Genomic DNA, 14,048 nt, shown 5'->3' with positions numbered 1-14,048 from the left:
TAGCTGATACCCGGGCGTCCTGCCCAGAGCCAGCCACCCCTGGGTGAAAGGGAAGCCTCGCCTGGCACCTCCACTACCTAGAGAAGGCCAGTGTGTCCTGGAAAGGGGAGGAGGAGCACAGCCATTTCATCCTGTTGCCCCAGGGGAAGGCTTCACTTTCCTGGCAGGAGGAAGATAGATTTAAATCAGATGTTTTCTTGCTGTAATCCTGCTGATTCACAAATGCTAGTTCCCCTGAACGCAGCTGAAAAGGCACTGTTATTTGCAGGCTCTTGTGGGTTTTCAGCGGATTCCTGGGCTGCTGATGTAGCAGAGCATTTCTATAGTACCAAGTGATGTGGATCTTTTTTTCTTCAGTGTCCAAATCCTCTCCAGTGCTCCCTTGGATGCCCAGGTATGTCGCTATGACAGACACTTTGTGATGCTGTTGGTAATGCTGAATTATCAAAGTGACCCATGTGTTTGAAGATGGCTGCGCAAGTGAGATTTAACAGTCAGGACATGGGGCTGGGACAGTACTTCCATCCAGGTCAGGAGTGTTTTGATTCTAGTTTAGAGACCATTGCACATCACTGAAGTGAGATACTCCAAGCAGTTACAGGATTAGTCAGTCCTCCCCAAACATGGGGAGCAGAGGCAGTGGTGGTAAAGGCAGCAAAATTTTCAGTGTCTTAATGCTTTTCAAAATAAATTTTTTGGTGCTGTGCTTGAGTTCCTTGGCCACAGCTCAGGGAAATCCTTAGTAGGATTTGTGCCTCTAGATTCATTGCCTGCCTTAGTAGGGATTGGTTTATTGCCTTTCTTTCCCCAAGCAGATGACTGAAAATGTGGCCGTTGCCTAAAAAGGGGCAAGAAAGGATATTGAGGGGAGAGTGAAAAACAGTACGTGCAATCCTGAAACAAGCTGCCTTGTGCAATGTCTGTCGGTAATGTGAATTGATCCAGTTCATTCCAGCTGCTCCCCCTGCAGAGAGCTGGCATGATGTCCTGTAGCAATGCAGCACCAGGTCCTCCTGCAAGCACCACTGCAGACTGTGCCAGGCCTGTGCCCTCAGGCTGCTCCCTGCGGCGGGACATGTTGGCTCTCCTTTGACAGATTGCTCTACAGAGAGGAATTTCCCGCAGAAACTATGTCCTGGTGGCGCTCTGACCAGACATCGCCTCATTTTTTCCTTAAACAGGGCTCCCTTTTTGTAGGCATCTCCTTATACACAAAACAATCTGGGTCTTGTGTGAATGATGTTTGGCTCGGAGCAGTGTTGCTGTTGCCAAAATGAGACCTGCACACAGACACAAACTGTTAAGCAGGTTCTTTTCTGTAGTTCCAAGACTTTTTAATGGGATGTAGCCATTTTTTTTATGGTTTTCTTTTCTCACATGGGCATATTGTATGGACTGGTATAGTACTCTGTGGGAAGATGTGGGGACGCTCACTTCTCCTGCTTGCAGAGAGGAAGAGAGGGACATGGTGAGGTGGGAGCAGGGTGCAGAACAGGAGCTCAAATACTTATCTCTGGCTGAGCTGGGGGGGACTGGAGCTGCAGCTGGTACCAAGCTGAGCTTATTTCCCCACATGAAGAAGGGAAACCTGGGGTCAGCTGCTAGGGAAAAGGGCAGCTTGCATTCAAGGAGAGGGAGGAAACTGGAGGAAGAGACCAAGTACTCAATGCCTGAACTGTGCATATCCCGTTTGGGAACGCACTTGTAGGATAGACCTGACTGATCTTAAACAGCTTAATTTGGGAAAAGCAAAAAAGTCCTCAGCAAAAGGGAGGGACAAAACTAGGATTCATCTGACTACCTGGATCCTGCATCATCCCGCAGCTTTCCAGGGAGCTGGTTTGGAAGTGGTACAGCATCGTGCTGCATGCCCCACAGTAGGCACGCTGAGTAGGATTGCTTGGGGGGGGGAGGAGTCGGGACTCCTTCCCCGTGATCCCAGCACCACGGGAATTGCTGGTCCGAGGGTAGCACCAGAGAGCTGAAGGGGCAGGACTCTGCCACTGACTCACTGTGGGTGAGTCATGTTGCTCCCCCGAGTTCCCCTTTCCTCTTGCTATGCAGCAATAGTAAATCAGCTGCCTCATAGGCGTATGAAATGTTTGGAAGAGGCCAGAGGAAGGCTGCTGGAGGAATGGGGAGTTTTATCCTACAGCGTCCCTGTTCTGTGTATCATGTTCATCAAACAATATCAGCCAAAGTACCTGTCAGGAACAGCAGCAGTCAAAATCTTTTCAGCACAAAGCCGGGCCTGTTCTTATTGCTATTATCTGCTGCAAGCAGATGCTGCCTGGCATCTCCTTTCCCAACAGCAGCACTTTGACACGATCAAATTGTCTGATAAACAAACCACCCATGTGCTGCAGTGTTTTGACTTGCAGAGGGACGTTGCTGTAGATGCTTTTCCTGAGCTCTCTGGAAGTACTTCGGTGCCTGTAAAGGTGCTGTGGCGGCAGGCATGCCAGCAGCAGAGGGTGCTGCTTCCTCGTGCTGTGGGAGCTGGTGGGAACCACTTTTACCAGCCCTGTCATAGAATGACAGAATCGAGAGCGGTAAGGTCCCCCCTGAGCCCCCTCCTCTCCAGGCTGAACAACCCCAGCTCCCTCAGCTGCTCCTTATCAGACCAATGCCCCAAACCCTTCCCCAGCCTCGCTGCCCTTCTCTGGACACGCCAAGGGAGCTTTTTGTAGAGGCACAGGTCAATGCAGCTGGGCCTCTGACGCCCACGCTTTTGCTGCTGCTGCTCCTTGAGCCACACACAGCGCGGAGATGAGCACTCATCTTGTGGCACCGTGATTCCTCCGGTCAGCCTGCTCTCCCATAAGCTACTCCACAGCTGCTATTCCTGTATTATCCTGGTTGCTATCATTTTCCTTTCATAACTCTCCATCAAAAAGGCAAGGAACTAATTTTTCTTCTTTCCCACTCTCAGTGGCTTCTCGCACAGACTGCAACAATGTGCATAGCCTGCTACATACAGGCTTGCAACATACGGTGTGGTAAGAAGTAGTACTGGTACGATGTGTCCTTTTTACTGTAGACAGTCATGTCAGCCAGCAAAATTACTGTGATTATAGGGGGGTGCTCCTGGCATGTGCTCTCATTAAGAGGTAGTCGGGTCTGTAGTACATGTAGCTCAGAGGTAACTGGGCAACCAGCTCCCTTTGCATTGCTCCAGATAGAATAGGAAGTTTGTAGAGCATCTTCTGCATCCAAGTGCTCCAGAGTTACATATATCCCATTCTTTAAGGTAAGCCACTTCACATCTAGCACCCTATGCTGAAGCAGAAAGGCAAAGAAAGGAGCAGTAACAGGAGACATCACAGTAAGCCCCTGCTTTCCAAGTGAATGTAAAGCAAAACACCTGGATTCCACTTTGTTTTGGATAAAGGGTTTTGTTTCATTCAACATCTTCCTTTACTTGTGTTGCAGTGCGTAAAGCGTAGTGTTGACTGTGCTGACATTTGAATTCACAAGAAAAGACTAACTAAGAGGAAGATGACTATGTTTTTTTCCTGCAAAGGGCCCCTGGGGAATGGTTGTTTTTTCCTCCTCCATCCCACTCTCTTTTACCCCCTTTTCCACCACATTGATCCATCTTCCAGCTGAGGAGGGCTTGTCAGTTGTCCTCCAAGCAGGCTTGGCAGGATTTCTGCCTCATGAGGCTGCTGTTCTAACAGTCTCTTTCTTCCTCTGTTCTGCGGCACACTGGGTTACTTTGGCTTTGTTGCTGTACATTACAGACACTCATTGTTCACTATCTGTTGCATTGTCTCCCTTAATTCCCACAGGCAGAGCCTGCATGCAGCACGTACATGTTTCCGGGCAGAGTGTTTACTCTATCTCACCCTCTCCCCAGGGCATAAAACGCTGCATGTTTTTCTGGCTGCCTTTTTCACCCACCCACAAATGCAAAGCGATAGGATCCCCTTCTTTGCTACAGTCTATCAGCCTCCGTGCTGCAAGGTTAGTATCAGTTAGGCATAACGCACATCTACAAAGTCCGTACCAGCCTGAGAGTCTGTGCTCTTAAGGAGGATTTAGATGCTTAGCTTCAGACATTCAGAAGAGACTCATTTTTCAGGAGGCGGGTGCTCATCCACTTCCAGACCCCAGAGCCAATCTACAATACTGAATGCTGACCACGAAAAAGGAGGCATGCCAAATGATTCCCCCTCCCACCTCCCTTTTAATAACCTTAGCATACATTCACAAGGATGAGAGCTGGAAAAGTCTCTCCTAATCCAGGCTCCATCCCCAGTTAGTTTTCCAAACAGGCTTAGAGGGATTCCACTGCAGGCCATAAACACTGGCATTTGTCAGCCACCCCCCTCTGCCACTGTTTACACTGTTAAGTTTGAGACATGGACAGTATTCAAAGCAAGTGATTGAAGACCAGCAATTCCTGCTTCTTAAGGAAGCAAGAAAGTCCAGTATTAAGGAAATAAAAGGAGAGAAGATTCTGTGGGAGCTGTGATCTCACCTGGCGAGAAGCCACCACAAAGCTGAGAAGTTCTGCTTCAGCACTTGTCATGTCTGGTTTCCTCCAACTTCCCTGCTGCTCTTATACCTCCTCCACCCCATCTCTCCCTCTCACTGTAAAGAACGGGGATCTCTGTTAGAGCATGAAACCCTTGCACACCTGGAAATAGTGCACAAGAAAATGCAAGATTGTGAGTAACCCTCAGACAAAGAAGCTCACATCTGGAGAGTGCTGCTTGGAGATGTAATGGGTCATAGTGCTGACCAGTGCTGGGAGGCAGGTAACACGACTGGTGGAGTTAGCAGAGCAGTGGAGTTCACAGGCAGACAGACTAAAGCCTGCTGAGTTTCCTGTACAGTTCTCAGACATCATTCATGGCTTTCATTTGATGACATGTCTCTGCTGCTGCAGAAGTTGCTCATACTATCCTGAGCCTGGTGAGCTGTGGCTAGGCAGGCCAAGGAGAACCTGCTTTTGAGTCTCTACAAGCAAGATCTCAGGCTTTCCTCAGGACCCTGGCCCTGGCCATTGGTCTGTTACTCCCCTGGGTCACAGCAGATGGGCAGGAAAAGGTCTCAGGATAAGTGGAAAATTCCCCATCCACATCTCTAGGCATCAGGAGCTACTGTCAGCCAACTAATTAACCGCTACCTGCCTTCCACCTTTCCAGATTATGAATGCATGTTAGCATTTGCCCCACTCCCACCAGTCAGGTTCTCACATTACAGGAGTCTCCCACCTTGGCAGTAGTGAAACAAAGCATTTAAAGTAGGTGTACTTTGGTGAGTGTAGTAGATTGATCTACTGTAGAGGAGAATCTGGTCCACAGAGCTCTGATTCTCAGTGGTTTTGGAGTCTCCCTAGACAGCAGTTCAGTTTGTCTCACTCTCCAGGCTGGAATATGCCTGGCCATTCCTTTAACATCTTTGGCATTGGCCGAAGAGATGTGAGTGGACTTTCTGAACAGTGATTAACTGGGAGAAATCTCCACAAGCAAAGCTGAGTTTACACAACAAGCTGCAGGTGTGCTGGCAGAAAACCGCGGAGCCAGTCTGCAGTGTCAAGCCTTCCTCAGCTCCCTCAGAGCAACATTTACAGGGTCTCTGGGCGAGTATGAGCCCCCAAGGTCTGGCTAACTGTCCAAGAACTGAATGGTGATCCACAGGAAAAGATTTTCACAACACAGTTGGGGGACTGTTGCTGAAGAACTTCTGCTGAATTTAGTGGGGAAAGATGACTTAAATGGGAGGAGGACCAGGTCAAAGTAAAGTAGTTTTGAAAAAGCTACCCAAACATTTATCTATTTAACATAAAACTTCTCCTGTTTCTATCTTGCAGGGTGTGAAAGAACATATTTGTGCTGTGTCTACAATCTCCCTGGTGTTTCTGGTCAGCTAGAGTAATACATTTAATCTAATGTGAATGTGTTTCTTTAATGAACCACAATGGCTGGCATAGAGCAACTATTCCCCAAGGACTTCTAAATATGCTTAACAAATGATGCCTCGGTCCTGCAAAGATACGAATGCACATGTGAATGACTTCATATGCATGTACTGTCCCACAAAGTTAAGTAGAATTTCTTTCCCCGTATTGGCTGAAGTCCTCTTTCAGGGTTTTCTTGACTGCATGGGCTGACAGGGGTGAGGAGGCAGGGGGTATTCAGCAGACTACTCACCCCACCTTGGCCTTCACATTACATTCATTTCTGCTGACATTGTCTGACAGTTCAGTGAGTTCAGCACTGGAGCCTGCCCCACTGTATGTCACTGAATGTCCTGCTGTGACCACCTCACTGAAAAAAGAAATAACCTAGCAGGGGTTACTTTGGTCCCCCGGGGATCATGCAATTTCATTTCATCCCGTGTGCGGCTGCAGGATTTTTTTTCCACGTAAGCACCGATGTAACCAAGTTGTACATGACACATGGCCTGTGAAACATGACAAAAAGCCTGTTCGGCACCCAGCAGAGCATCCCTCCTTCCAGCAGCCTCCCCAGAGATCCAGCGCATGTATGCACCCGGGAATCACCTTCCTCTCTACTCACTTCCCTGCTCCCTAAGAGGGGCACAGCCTGGAGAAAAATGGGTGAGTATCCTGTCTAACCAAAAGGTAGGTACGAGAATGCACTTGCACGTTTACGTTTGTGCAAAAAGCCTTGAAGGCCCTGTGCTGGAAATGAAGTTCAGCTAAGATGGAAGCGAGGTCCTCTGGAAGTAGCGACGTGAAAATGAGGACAAACAAACCGACCCGGCTTGCTCTTTCACACGTGCCCCAGGACCATTAGTGAGGAGAACTGGTCAAGGCCCAATGATGATGTCCAATCCCCAAAACCAGTAATTTCAGCAGCACGCAGGGCATTTGTTCCATACTGAGTCAGACGGCAGGCTGCCGCCTCCTGAATCATTCATACCACTTTCTGCAGCTCTTAGGTGGTCCTCGGAGGTATCCCATGCAATATGGCTTGCTTAATTTTTGACAGTCTGCTGGTTTACAGCTCCAAGCGGTATTGCTACGAACAGACTCTTTTTGTCGGGAAATACTGAAAAATGAATCATCTGAAAGAGATGCTACTGGGTCAAATTTGTCCAAAAAGCTGCTTTCTGAAAAACGACTGCAATGAACCGAATCGCATTTCCCTGATTTATTTTGGTAAGCGAGTCACTTTTAAAAAGCAAGCACGCGTTCCCCGGAGCGCTCGCCGAGCAAGGCTGCGGCACGGCGGCGGGGCAGCGGGGGCGCCGCTCGTCACGGAGGGGCCGGGCCGCCGGCAGCGCAGCGGCAGCCCGCAGGCGGCACCCGCTCCCACCGGCCGCCGCTCCCGCAGCGGGCCGGGCGCTAACAGGCCGCCCCTCTCCCGCCGGGCGCTTCCCGCCGCCGGCCGCGCCCCCGGCCCGCCCCGCCGCCCGCCCCTTCCCGATGGCGGCGGCGGCGGCGGCGGCGGGGCGGGGCGGGGCGGCGGCGGGCCCGGGCGGAGCGGGCCGCGCCCCGGGCCAGGCCGGGGGCGGAGCGGGGCCGCCGCCGGGCGCTATTTGGGCCATGTGACGGGCCGGGCCCCGCTTGCCGCGCCTGGCGCCGGGAGGAGCTGGGGTGCCGCGGTTCTAGCCTCCCCGCCGCGGCGGGGGAGAGGCGGGCGCTGCCCTCTCCGCGCTCCGCTGCGGCCCTGCGAGCAGCCTCCGGCGGGGCCCGGCTGCTACCATGGTCCGGCCGGCAGCCCGGGAACGGTAGGAGCCGGCGGGGGGCGGGCGGGCTCTACCGCCCAGGGCGGTGCGCGGCCGCGGCCTCCGCCCGACCCCGCGGAGCGGCTCCCCGCCGCGCTCCCGCTGCGCAGCCGGCGGCCGCCGGGCGGGGCGCGGCCGGGCTCTGAGCGGATGGCGGGCGCTTGCCCGGCCCGGGGGCCCGGTGCCGCCTCGCCTCCGCCGGGGGCCGGGTCCCGGGGGCGCGCCGTGTCGGCGGGGCGCGGCGGCCGGGCCCGGAGTGCCGGGGCCAGTGGGGCGCCCCCCGCCCCGCTCCGGGCGGGTTGGCGGGGCTCCGGGGGCGGCGGGGGCTGTCGCGGGGGGGCGGCGGGGGCCGGCTGACGCGGCTGCGTGTGGCTCCGGAAGGCAAACACCGGTCGTGTCGGCTCGGAGGGCTCGGACGCGTTAGGGCGGTCGGGTTGTTTGTTCAGTGTCGGTGGCTGCCGCGGTGGTCTCTGGAGCACACCTGACAAGGCCTAATTAATTTGTCTGTTTTTCTGCTTCATAAACCTGTGCTAATACAACGGGAGCTTGTACAATCCTATAGCTGAGGTACCCGGAGCTGAGAGGTTGATCTGGCTGTAGCCATGTGCTGCGGCATGCCGTTTGCTCCGTATTCCCTGGCTGAGAAGTGGGTGGTCGGTGTGGCTGATGTCTGGTGGTGGCCGTTCCTGATTAGAAACCTACCGATTGCCTGAGCTATTGCTCAAGATAAGGAAGTTTACAAAATGATTGTAGAAATGGGAGTTGCTGCCTTGGAGAAAGATCAGCTCTTTTTTTTTTCCTGATAGCAGTGAAGGATGAATTTTTGAACCTTTTGTCCCAGAAGAAGCCTTCACTTTTCCCACCCCTCTAACGTCTGATTTCTATACCGGATTCTGGATTGCAAAGCACAGCAGCACAGGTAGCTTAGTTTTGCTGGGTGTGAGTTGGCTGCTAAGTTACTGGGACCAAACCACGCAGCGTTTCCAGTGGCTTGCAGTAAAAGACATCTGGCTGTAAGATGGATGGGGTCAGAGTGGCTATCCTAGCCTGTGAGGAGGGCTGTTTCTGTGGTGAGGTGATAAGGGACCTACTGGGAATGTAAAGTGGCACGGCTCCATCACAAAGTGAATGGCGATGCTGAGAAGCACTTAACTGGCTTGAGGAGCATCTTCCCTGACCAACTGGAGGCTACTGTGCCTGTCTCCTCCCTGCTCTGTCAGTGTGCCCGGCCACTGCCTCTGTCGTGGCTCTTGGTGGTTGTGATGATGGATGCATAAAGCAGTGATTTATTCTTCTCCCCCCTTGAAAACAAGGGATGAACTTCAGCATTGTGTTCCTCTGGGGGGCATCGCATTGTTGCAGTACATCATCAGCAGGCTTGTGCAGCCTCCCTCTGCTTTAGAGGTTACTGAAGTGCACTGTAATGTGGTTGGAGTTTGTTTGTAAACTTATGCTAGATACTTTGGAGATGTGGGTTTGTGTTCTAGGAACTAGCTAGCTGATATGTGCTGCATTTGTGTGGAGTCAGGTCACTGCTGCTAGATCCTGGATGTGAAAAATGCCCAGGTCCCCTACATTTCCTTTCCTCTGATAACGTGAAAGCAGTGTGCAAGGGCTTCTTGTCTTGTCAATTCCGTCTTGAGGGCTAATTAAGAATTTATGAGGTTACTGGAATTAAAAATCTGTAGCTGGTGAGCCAGTCAGGACACTGTATGCCAGGCTCTGTGAATGAGTGCAGACTGCTGATGGTTAATCTTCCAAGTCATAATGTAGTTTTTGAAGAATAAAAGATGTAGAAGGTAGTATGCTCTGTGGCTGCCTGAGGTTTGTGTCTCTGGCAAATTTTGCCACTGGTACCACTGAATACACTGGAATTGGCACTTGATAGACTAGCTGTGATAGGCCAGTGCAAGTTGTGCTTATGGTTTTAGGGCTGTAGTATACATGTACTGACTGAGTCTGGAGTCACTGAAGGTTTGTGTTGACAAGGGGAGTCAGGATTAAATGGTGTTGGCAGGGAGTATCAGTGGGATGATCTCAGCTGGGCTGTGCTTCATACTCTCTAGAAGGAGGCTTGTACATGTGTTAACTAGTAGAGTGGTGTAGCATTATAGTCGTGGAGAAGCAGCAGCACGGATTATACTTAAAAGCTCCATTCAGGTATGAGTTTCTGAACCTTGACTCTACTAAAGCCTGGTGTATGTGGCTTGCCATGAAACTGTTGCCCTGCTCCTTTGTATTTGCAGACATGTGATGTGCCTTTGCAAGTTAGGTTGCTGGTACAAGATAAAAGTTAAGACACTAGTTGCTTCCAGACAAAGCTGTGTAATGCCTGCAGAACAGAAGTGAGTAAGTGTCTGAGAACCAAAGTTACCAAACTGCAGTCATTGGACTGCTTTGCTGGTGGTCATGGCAGAGTGGGTTGATGTCAAGGTGTTGACTCACTTCCAGTTACTACGCTGCTCTGAGTGACAAAAATATCTTTCCTTACTCCGTGTGAGTAACAGCTACTGCTGCCACCTTAGCAATAAATAATTGCTGGACGAAGTAGGGAATGAGTGCAGTTGCCCTTAGCAAAGATGGGAAAGGTGTTACAGGGAATGGCTGAACACACTTTGAGTGCAAGAGAACCGAGCTAAAAAGTACTAATTTCCAAGCACATCATGGGGGAAAAAGTGCCACTGTTAACTGTGTTTCCCCGGGGACTACTAAAGTAGTGTAATCGCCTGAAAAGAAGTAGGGAGGGGATTGCTTGTAGATGCCCTTTAAACTCTGTACTGCTTTGCCCTACTGTGGGTAGCTTTGGAAGCTCCTGGGGTGACGTAAATTGGTCTGCTGCATTGATCGGGAAATCATCTTCCTGGTGATCATAATTGGTGAAGCAGTATCAAATCTAGAAAGAACATGTAATGGATCGGCCTTGGAAAGATCCAGCAGTCTTGTTGGGCAACTGAGTAGGATAGGAGATCGAGGAAACTCACTCTTGTTCATTGCAGGATGCCTTCCTGGAAGAATTATAGTGAGTTGTAGAAATTAAAAGTAATGTATAAATGTACCGATGAGTGACTGACATGCAGCCTTGTCTTACACATGGGAGAACTGCAAACCGAGCTGTCCAAAGGATATGAGGATGCTACTGGAAATCAGGATGTCTGGTTTGGTGCATACCATTGGGAGAACTTGTATGATGTTCTTGCATGTCTGCTTCTGCTTGCCTCACAGCTTAGAGGTCAAGAACAATCTGTTATCTACCCTGATCCTTTCACCAACGGACAGACTGAAACACTTAGCTTCTGTGGTGTCTCTACAAACAGCTTCACATAAATGTCACGAGGAAAGGTTGGAGAGCAGCAGAACGGATGTCTGCCTAGCTCTCACTGATGTTCTTTTGTCCTAGTTATCTTCCCTGATAAACTTGCAGTTATGTAGTAAACACTCAAACGTGCGTTGCCCATGTAGTTAGGTATATGTTTGTTTGGCAACTCTTTGCTGACTTATTTGCAGGAATTAACGTTCTTGGTGACAGTGAAATCTTCCTCCTGTTCAGTGGTTGGAATATCTGAACAAGTACCAAAGTACTAACAAATCTCAAAATGTCTTCATGGCAAGGCTTGACTTCCTTCCCTTGCAGTCAGTCTAGCTGGATGCTGCTTTTCCTTCTCAAAATACAAAGGTTTCATGTCACCCAAAATGTCTGTTGCAAATGTATCCTGTTATGGGGGATTTGAAAGCCAGCAACTTTCTAATGGTGACTCCTTAGCTAATCACTAGACAATCTGTCACCATCTGCCTATGGTCTTGAAACAAATACATCTGAGCTGTAGAAACAGGCTGTGCTAGTATGGTTTTGGTCCTGCAGAGGGTCAGAGTTACGGATCCTTTGCAGTCACCCATCTGGAAACTTTTTTTTTATACAGCAAATGTGATTTAAATCTTCATTCTGGATGTTAATTGGGTAGAGGATTTGCTTTCTTCTGTAGCTGTGGGGTGGCACAAGCTGTCTCAACTCTGTGTAGGGGCGGAAACACAGCTGACTTTCCCTAGTAAAATTTGGTGTGAGCTGGATGCTATATTGAGGTACACCCCTTGCATGTCAAGACAGTGAGTAAGGGTACTGACAGGACAGTCAGCTGAACCGTGAATAATGTCCTACTGTTGAGCTGGGGTTGAGTAACACTGAAACTGTCCCAACCCCATGGATGCCTGGGTGCTGCAGGCTGCCTCTGCAGAGGCCCCTTCATGGGAGAGAGCACAGGGGCAGGAATGGCTTGAGCATGTTAACTGTGCGTTTGAGCTCTGGGTCTAGGCCACTGCAATGAGCAGATGCAAGTGCTGGCTAGTGAGATGGGTGCTTGGTGCTGTATGATGACTGCTGGGGACAGTTCTTTGTCACATGTTGTCATGCTTAGGATTGGGCTTAAGGTCCAGAGCTTTCCAGGGCAGCTGGTGCTTGTAGCAATCTGACAGTATTGTGTGTGCCCCAGGGAGTGTGGTTTAAAGGGATGAGTGTAGGGCTGCAAGCCAGGGACAGCTGTGGGCTGATCCTTTTTATACATATGACTTGATGTGTGGCCTTGCTTCAATCCCTCAAGGTTTTACTTTAGGGTTTATAAAAAAGGGAGAAAATTAAAGCGAACTCTTTTCTTCTTTGGTCACCTTTGGCAGGGAAGGAATCTAATACCAGGCTATATTTTATGGGCTCTACACTGTGGCTCATCAAAGCATTTGGAATAGATAAGACTTAGGATGCAGGAATTTCTGGCAGTCGGGTGGGAAGGGTGGCAGTGTGGAAGTGCCACAGCTAGGATTGAGGTCTTAGTGTGCCATTGACTTTGTATGTTTCATTAATGTAGTGGTTGTTTTGCCACCCTCCTTCCTGGTTTTATGTTGTGCTTAAGCAGCAATGAACTTCAGTTTTCAAAGATTTTTGGATTAACATCTTTTTCTGATCTTAATAGAGAAACAGCTGCCTGCCCTTGCCTTATCTGTTTTCCTTAACCCTGGGCAGTCTTGTCCCCTAACATTTTCTTGTCTTACAGCTTTGCTAGTTTTTCCTGTTCTAGAACATGGGAAGACAGACTTCAGACTGAAGCAGCGCTGCTACTGTATAATAAGACTTTCAACCTGCAGAACCTTCCCTGGGAGGAGAAAGCTTTTTCATTAAAAAGAAGCAAAAAAAATTCACCGCTATCTGCTTGATTTCAAAGTGAGAGCAACAACTTTTAACGTTGGGGCAGAAGTTGGTAATGTCTGAATGGAGTTACCAAACATGGGCTTTTTCGTTTAGCCTGGGAGGGGAATTTGATAAAGCTTGTAAGTCAGAGCAGCTGTGTAGATGTTCATTTTGAACTTCTTTCTTTGGATTGCTGGTATGTTATCAAGTCAGAAATCTGTCCTGAGGAGGTCCCAGATGGGGCCTTGACACCATAAATGTACAAAGGCACTTGGTTGCACAAAAACTGCAGAAACAACTTGGTTCTAAAGAACGTGAGCCACAGATGGTAAACAGCCAAGAAAAGCAAGCAAGGGGTAAGGCCAAGCCATTCCCTACATGAGAAGGCTACGTTGGTCTCGGATGTTTAGAAATTCTTAGTTTAAACTTTTGAGAACCTCACTGTGGATAAATTCTAGTGTGAATGGCCTTTTGTAAGTTAAACTGTACATTAACTAGGGATGTGAAAAATGCCTGGATTCCAGCTACAGCGTTTGGAGGCTTGAAAGAAGTCCTGGTGTTTGCCAAAGTACAGTTTTTACCCATATACCCTAATTCATTGTTGTATGTTGCTTCAGAATCCCTGGGTCTGTAGTGGTGTGGCCTAGTGAGCCATGCTGCAGAAGCATTCCTTCTCAGTAGGAAGGGAATAATGACCCTTGACAAGCTTCCAGACCCCGCAGTCTTTGGTCCATACTGTGGAGGAGATGGGACACTGGGTATGTGGAGTGAATGGGGTTGGTGCTGTGTTGTCAGCACTTTTACGTGGGACCTCTCTCTGATAGGCAGCCTCCCCATGCTGTTTAAAGGCTGTTTAAACTTTAGATGTTTAAATGTTAGAGAACCTGGACAGTGGGAGAGGGATTGCTTTGCTCCTTAATAATCCTAAGGCATTAGTACATTGGGCACTTAGTTTCAAGTCGTGCCCATGTAAAGAAATAACCTAAAATTTTGTGGCCCAGCTGGTAAGGGATAAGCTGAACTGGGAGAATTGGCATTTATGGCCTAGTTCCTGTGAACTGTTGAACAGCTGCAAAGAAACCTGTTGACTTTTGCTGAAAAGAGGTTTGGAGCTTATGTGAATCCAGAAAGTGCCTGGGTTGACTCCTTTGGGCAGGAAACGTAGTTGCTT

General features: G+C 49.6%; 1 protein-coding gene across 5 annotated transcripts in view; it reads left to right on the top strand.

Moving 5' to 3' along the window:
- The first annotated feature begins 1,970 nt into the window (after positions 1 to 1,970).
- The window catches only part of SPSB1 (splA/ryanodine receptor domain and SOCS box containing 1), a 43,796-nt gene continuing 31,718 nt past the window's right edge, over positions 1,971 to 14,048 (top strand). For 2 of the 5 annotated variants that reach the window (XR_013926517.1, XM_080377950.1), the window contains exon 1: positions 1,973 to 7,707. The gene's annotated coding sequence lies outside the window, so the exon portion shown is untranslated. Of the gene's footprint in view, positions 7,708 to 9,283; positions 12,911 to 14,048 lie in introns of those variants that run through there. The other 3 variants (XR_013926516.1, XM_080377945.1, XM_080377946.1) reach the window with 3 other exon arrangements.

Source organism: Falco punctatus (genome assembly GCF_963210335.1).
Source record: "Falco punctatus genome assembly, chromosome: 3".
NCBI lineage: Eukaryota > Metazoa > Chordata > Aves > Falconiformes > Falconidae > Falco > Falco punctatus.
The sequence above is the reverse complement of the archived record's forward strand: the minus strand, read 5'-3'. Positions and strand labels throughout refer to the sequence as shown.